The sequence below is a fragment of the Canis aureus genome, chromosome Y (genome assembly GCF_053574225.1).
Source record: "Canis aureus isolate CA01 chromosome Y, VMU_Caureus_v.1.0, whole genome shotgun sequence".
Lineage (NCBI taxonomy): Eukaryota > Metazoa > Chordata > Mammalia > Carnivora > Canidae > Canis > Canis aureus.
Window position 1 is genome coordinate 2957886 of NC_135650.1, and position 7753 is coordinate 2965638.

Consider the following 7753-nt stretch of genomic DNA (forward strand, 5'->3'; position numbering starts at 1 on the left):
AGGGGTCCTCCCTGGGGGAATGGGGGCTTAAGAGTCTCCCAGTGTCCCCTTGGGAGCACAATGGCGACATTAAACTTAGAGTGTGGCAGGCACACAGGGCCCAAAGACTAAACCCTCACCCTGGAGCCATAGGGCACAGAAGACACAAAGAAGGAAGAGACTCCAGGCAGGGAGCAGAGGACTCTCAAAGGTCAAAAGGACTGCTAAGTCTCTATGTCCCTGTGTGGATGACTGGAGCCAACCTGGTAGCCTGTGGGAGAAAGCCTGGTGAGCCCCTATGTGCTGCCTTGTGGAGTGGGTGGAAGAAAGGTCATGCAGGTTCAACCTGCCCCTGGAACTCTTTTGAGATCATGAAGCCAAGGTACTCCTCCTGAAGGAAGGCATGGAAGGATTTTGTCAACCAGAGGTGGTTTGGTTGGGTTGGTGGCATGAGGCTTGCCCCTCTGGAGCTTTGAGTCTTGTAAAGACTCCCAGGGCCTAAAGATGCTGGCATTATGACCTCTTATCTTCTCCAGATTGAGGAAGGCCTATTGATCTCCTGAAGCCTAAGGACTCACTGTATGTCCCTGTAATATACCCTCTCATTGCATTCTTCCAAAAGCTTACTTGGGTCTGTGGGCAAGGGCCTCCTGGGGCAGGGAGTATGAACTTCCCTTTTCCAATGTATTCTTGGTAAGTGAGAGTCATCTTTCTGTGCCCAGGGTCCCTCCACTGCTAAATGGGGACAATAGCACTCATTGAAGTTCTTAGGATTAAATGAGAAAACAAAGCACTGGGTAATGACCTATAAATATTGCTTTTCCCACCCTTCCCAAGTGCCTCCTCAGGCTTAGGAGACCCCTATCTGGTGTAACCAGAAGGACAGCCTTGCTGGTTGTTTTTGGGCAGAGCAACGAGAATAGCTATGGTCACACATGGATCCAGCAAGATTCATCCTGTGAGAAATTGGACATGTCCCTGGCCTCCCTGAGGCTGAACTTGTGCATCTATGAAAGTAGAAGTTTCACTGCCAAAATGCAGACAGAAGTGCTTGGTCTATTCATCCAGCACAAACTGTATGATCCAGCTTTCATTGTCTTCTCAACAATTTCAGGGGCACCAGTGCTATAGAAAGCCCCTGGTCCAAGAACCATTGATCAGAGAGGTGGAGTGACATGTCCACAGGCACCAAGTGAGGAATAGTGATGCTATCCTGAGCCTCACTCTCCTCTCTGTGTAGCTTCCTTCTTTGGATAACAGTTCTCACACTGGAGGTACTTCCACTCCCACTCAAATTTCCCTACTTCCTTTCTAGGCCCTGAGGAGAGGTTATCCCTGGAGGTGAGTTTACTGACCCATCTCCTAAAGGCTCAGCACAGAGGCTGTGATAGGGTCATGGCTTCATTTGCACCTACTTGGGAAGTGTAATGGAGAAAAACCCCAGAGCCAGCCCAGGTAGGGATGGAATTCTGGGAGATGATCCAGATCCCTGGGCCCAGAGCCAAACAGAAACGGATTTGGTGCCTTCAGCAATCTGAGCACCTACTTCCTCCTGGCATGGAGCAATGCACTGATGTCATGTAGCTGGGGGAGATCTCATGTCAATTCACATAACCCATTATTATGGTGGACTTGCTACAAGGGCTTGCTATGTGGACTCTCCTTTAGGTCTCACCATACCAAGTGACAGGTGGTGTTATTATTCCCAATGACAGATATGAAAACAAGGTCCAGAGAAGGCAAGTGATTTGTCTGAATCCACACATCTAGTTGCTGGTGGAGGTGAGAATCAGAATCCTTCCCTTTATGTGGGCCAACTATTATGTGGCATTGAACTTCTTAAGACAAAAGGCGGCTTAGGACTCCATGTATAGGTGCCTTACTATTTATTTAAATGCCTCAGTTGTGTTTCTTGTTCACTAGGCTTTTCCTCATATAGGTTTCCAAAATGTTCATCCAAAAAATGTCCCATAATCCTGAGAAAACATACATGGTTGTGAACAAGGAAATGCTCCACTCTTCTGTCTTCAAATGCTTTCTCTCTTCCATTTTCCATATTTTCTTCTTGGAGCAAATTTAGATCATTCAACCTTCTAGTTCAGGCTTCACGTTATTTCCCTAATTTATTTACATATTCCATTACGTTTTAAAAAAAACACTTTATTGATTTATTCATGAGAGACACAGAGTGAGAGAGAGGCAAAGGCAGAGGCAGAGGGGAAATCAGGCTCCAAGCAGGGTGCTCGGCATGGAACTTGATCCTGGTCTCCAGGATCACAGCCTGGGCTGAAGGAGGCACTAAACAGGTGAGCCACCCGGTCTGCAGTACATATTCCATTTCTTTGCCTATCTGAGCAGTGTAAATATATCAAGTGTACACCGTACATTTCTGTCTGTCATTTTCACCTATCCCTAATCTGATGTAACTGAATAAAGAAGTTTCTATATTCTGTCTTTATTGGGACACCTGGGTGGCTCAGCAGTTCAGTGATAACCTCAGCACAGGACATGATTTCAAGCCTGGAGATTGAATCCTGAGCCAGGATCCCCACAATGATTGCCTTTTTTCCAATTTACTTATTTCACTCAGCAGGATACTCTCCAGATACTTTCATATAGAGAAAATGACAGGTATACTTTCTTTCCACCCATGAGAAACAATCAGTTGTTACTATGTGTTACAGGACCACATCTTATTTACTCCTTCATCTGTTGAAGGATGTGATGGTTCCTTCCATGGTTTAGCTGTTGTACACATTTGTGCTATAAAATAAATTTTGGGTTCTCTTTTCCAGTTACTGGGCATGAGCTACCATGAGCAACAAAGTCTCCCATGACACCCTGTATAAGGCTGTGTGGGAGGCCCTGCATGGGAACCAGCACAAGCACTGGATGTTTCTGTAGACTAGAGCTACAGATGAGACTGAGGAACTATGAACCTCAGAAGGACAAATGCTTCTCAGACACCATCAGGCTTTAGTCCACCCCCTGCCCCAAGTTCTCCATGTGTGTTTTGGGGGACTAGCAGCACTGTGATGAGGCCAAGGCAGTGGATATTCCCCACATGGACATTGAGGCCTGAAGAAACTCAACAAGAATAAAAAACTAGCTAAGAAGTTGGCCAAGAATTATGATGCCTTTTTGGCTTCAAATCTCTGATCAAGCAAATCCCATGGATCCTGGATCCAGACCTGAATAAACCTGGCAAATTCCCTTCCTTCCTGACCCACAATGAGAACATGGAGGCCAAAGTGGATGAAGTGAAGTCCACCATCAAATTCCAGGTGAAGAATATGCTATGTCTGGCAATGGCTCTTGGCCACGTAGAGATGTCGGACGATGAGCTCATGTAACACATCCACTTAACTGTCAATTTCCTGGTGTCCAAGCTCAAGAAGAATTGGCAGAACATCCAGGCTTTGTACATAAGAGCACCATGAGAAAACCCCAGCGCCTTTACTAAGGCCATTTAATAAATCCTAGTGCTGCCGGTAAAGAGAAATAAAAGAAAATAAATAAAATAAAATAAACATGGGAGGCAGGTGTCCTGTCGCTTCACCACATCTGTATCTTTGGAACAAATACCCAACAGTGCAATTTCTGGGTCATAGATTAGCTCTATTTTTATCTTCCTGATGAGACTCCACTCTGTTTTCCAGAGTGTTGCACCTGCTTGCATTCTCACCAAAAGTGCAAAAGTGGTTCCCCCTCCACATCCTTGCCAGCATTAGTTTCCTGTCCTGTCAATGATACCATTCTCAGGGGTGAGAGCTGGTATGTCATTGTGGTTTAGATGTATATGAACCTGATGGCAATGGTTATGGAGCATTTTGTCATGTGCTTTGAGCCAACAGTAAGTCTTCTTCACTAAAAAGTCTGTTCATGTCTTCTGCCCAATTGCAGCCTTGCTGGATAAATGCTTCTTGGTTGCATGTTATTCTCATTTAGTACCCGAATATACCTTGCAGGACTTTTCTGGCAGGCCAGAACGTGTTGAATAGGTGTGCTTTTAATCGACATTTCTCTCCATAGAAGTTCATAATATCTTCTCTACATCTTCTTTTAGGACTTTCTATTGATCCTTGATATTTCAAGCTCCAATATTATATATCGGGGTGTTGATCATATTTGTTTGATTTTTTTGGGGGTGTGTCCTCTCTGTCTCTTGGATATGAATGCCCGTTCAGGGAAGATATCAGGTATAATTCATTCCAATATGCTTTGTGTTCTTCTGTCTCTCACTACATAACTTCTGGAATCCCAGTAAGATGAATATTATTCTTCCTCAAAATATCACTTGTATCCTGATATCTGCCCTCAAGATTTCTGAATTGTCTTTCTCTTTCTTCCAGTTCCCTTCTTTCCTTGAACTCATCTTTCACATCACTCACTTTCTCCTCCACCTCTTTATCCCTAAGTGGTGGCATCCAGTTTAAATTGAACGTCATGGCATGACTTTTACTTCAGCCTGATTTTCCCAATTCTTCAGCATGGAAATCGCTGTAGTCCTTTTGTTTTCTTCAAGAGCCACCATTAGATTTACATTGTGGGGCAGCCCTGGTAGTGCAGCGGTTTAGCGCCACCTGCAGCCCAGGGCATGGTCCTGGAGACCCTGGATCGAGTCCCACATCGTGCTCTCTGTATGATGCCTGCTTCTCCCTCTTCCTGTGTCTCTGCCTCTCTCTCTCTCTGACTCTATGAATAAATAAATAAAATCTTAAAAAAAAGATTTACATTGTGTCCCTGAATTTTACCTCAAACATGCTACTGAAATTGATATTCCTTAGGTTTGTTGGAGAAACTATTATTTCTGGTTTTCCGTTGTTGTCAATTCATCTTCTCCTCTTTTTGTATAGGGCAGAATTGTTTTATGAGTGAGCAGAGTCAAAAATATTAACCAGGACCTAATTAAAATTTCCCCAGATAATTCCAAAGATGTCTAGGACTGGAAAATAATGGAAAAAGAGAAACAAACCTAGATAAAACAGAAAGACAACAAAAGGGAAAAACAAATTTAGAAGATAGTATAACTTAAAAAGAAAGGGCGAGGAGGCCGTGGTGCATGGGAAAGGATATGATCTCACAGAGTGGACCACCCAGAGGTTGATCTTTTCCATTCTGAGTGTATGTTGTTCTGTATTATAATAGGTGCTAACGCCAAATTTATATAAACCACCAAAACGTAGATAGAGACACAACAACAATCACAAAGGCACAACCAAGATAAAAGAAAGGGGCAGAATCAAAAGGAAGAGATAATATAATCCTGTAGAATAACAAACACAGGGCTCCACATGGCTCTGACTGTATTTTGGTCAGTATTTTAGAAGGTGCTCACTTCCACAATTATGAAATGAAACAAGACACCCGCCCAAAAGTGATAACTCATATATGTAAGAAGTTCCATTAGATATATTGACAGGATTTGGAAAATAAAGAATATATCTAAGACAGGTAAGTATAGAAATATGAAAATCAAAAAGGAAAAAATCTCAAAGTTGTTATCATGTTGTAGGCAAGGCAGGAAATTAGAAACAATATTGGAAACTTTTAATTCGACAGGTAATCAAAGTATAAGGAAAAATCTTTGAGCTCTATACTATTTAGGCTCATCCCAGGTGTTTAGCAGTGCTGCTCAGTAAAATTGCTGTTCTTGTGTTCTCCTAGCTGCCCATATTGGGAGGGGCCTGCTGCAGTGACTCTCATGTGCTTGTGCCTGGAGGGAGATGCCCAGTCCCTTGGCAGGTGGCAGGTTCCACATAAAGCACTTTGGCACATGACACCTTAGTTCCTGAGTGGCTGTGACTCTCACAGATGAAAGAAGAAAAGGAAAGAATGAATGTGGCATTTCCAACCCTCAAGCCAGGTGCTCTCCATATGTTTCAAACTGTAGGCTCCAAGTGAAGACTGGTTTACACCTTCCTGAGGCCAGCGTGAGGCACTGATGTTTCAAAGTGAAGTGTATCTAGCAACAGGAGAGCTTTTGCTGCCTTGAGATGTTCCAGGTTCCACCTTTCCCAGAAGGAAAGGAGGATAACCGACTTCTGTCTGGTCTGGTGCCCTGGGACAGCCCCCAACTCCTCAAGGACACAAAACCAACAGGGCCTTCTGTCCAGCCTCCGGGCTGGCTGGTATACTTAGGAGTAACCTGCAATGTGTATGGACCTTGTAAAGCATCTGTGATTGTTCTGTACTGAAATGTGGGCAATGTACAGACGCAAATACTCCCTTCCACTCTGTAGACTTCCAAACCTAGGACACAGCCTCCAAATTAGTCACCCTCACATCCCATTATACTAAATGTTGTCAGGGAGCTAAGGATGCCCATACTTAAAATGAGACATCTTCATCACACTCTACCTTTTCCTTTCAGTAATTTCTCGGTTTGGTCATCCCCCCAACCTGGAATGCCTTTAGCAGCCCAGAGGTCTCAGAGGTGCTCCGTGTTGCCCAAGTTCATTATTTCCTTGAGGGGAAGGTTTGAGAATGAGGGAATTCAGAGCTTCATCTTACCTTGAGATCTGACCCACCACTCTGGGTCCTTTAGCTCCTATTGATAATAATGAGCAAGGGATTGCATACTTAGGTATGTCCTTATTATTCAACATTTCATACATTTTTCCACTATGCCAGCTCCCTAGGCCTTGGACCCATCATTTTCAAATTCCTTTACATTACTTTTCATTTTAACTTTGGTTGTATGTAAATGAATGAGACACAGCTTCTTGTCAGCACCATCTAAGACCTTCAGACTACACAGGAATCCAAGGAATCTCCTATCCACAGTCTCATCACTTCTCTTCCCAATTCACATGCCTCAGTGAGCCAGTCTTTGAGCATCCTCGATTTTTGACATGAAGTATTCTATTGTCTCCCTCCATTGTGGTATATTCCACTAGTTTCTGATGTTGAGCACTGTGTTAGCATGAGACCCCAGAAGATAAGGGAGAAGGTTCCACAAGACAGTCTTTATTACAGGCACCAGATGCACTTTGGCGGTGCCTAGGCCACCCACACTCTCTAACAGACTACTTGTATATTCAGGGTTTCCCAGAGGCCATCAGTTTCAGTAATTTTCAGAACTAATTTATGGAACCAAGGAAAGTGCTCTATTTACAATATCAATTGTATTACAAAGACACACCAAGGTATGCCCTGAGAGGGTTTCCAGCCCCTCTTCTGTCTGCAGGTCAGTTATACTCATGTCTCAACCACCTCTTCCTACACTTGGTCTTTCCCTTAGAGACGCAGGACAAAACACCTGCTGTTATATCATGGGCAGATTGATCACGTAGTAGACCCATAGGCATTTGAATCAATGTGTAAGTAACCAAAGGGAGAGACAAAAATGATTCTCCATTACACTGTAGGAAAATATGTGAAAATTCATTGTGTTGTAAACCTTAATTAAGTGCACTATACTGTCTCCTAGGTCCACCCCAGAAATCTAAGGAAGAGAATACTATCACATCTCAGGAATATATTCACAGAGTTCTTTTTTTTTTTCACAGAGTTCTAAATGGGCAAACTGAAATTCCACTATCCTTTATCAGCCACAGAAATGGGAGAACTGGATATTTTACCATTAAAATGGGTAGATTCAGCATTAGCAGAAGAACTGCAACTAGGAACAGGGAAGCTATGAAAAGCCATGTGCAAGCAGGGAGAAAAGAGAAGAGGATCTCCTCCTTATGGAGGAAGTGGGTGCAGGGGGTAAGCAGGCTGATGGAAACCGAAACCCATTGGATTGACCTAGGGGTGTCAGGTGTATTGG

General features: G+C 43.6%; 1 pseudogene; it reads left to right on the plus strand.

Annotated features, from left to right (window-relative positions):
- Nucleotides 1–2793: 2793 nt before the first annotated feature.
- LOC144309420 (large ribosomal subunit protein uL1 pseudogene) lies at nucleotides 2794–3442 on the plus strand (annotated as a pseudogene).
- The last annotated feature ends 4311 nt before the right edge of the window (nucleotides 3443–7753 follow it).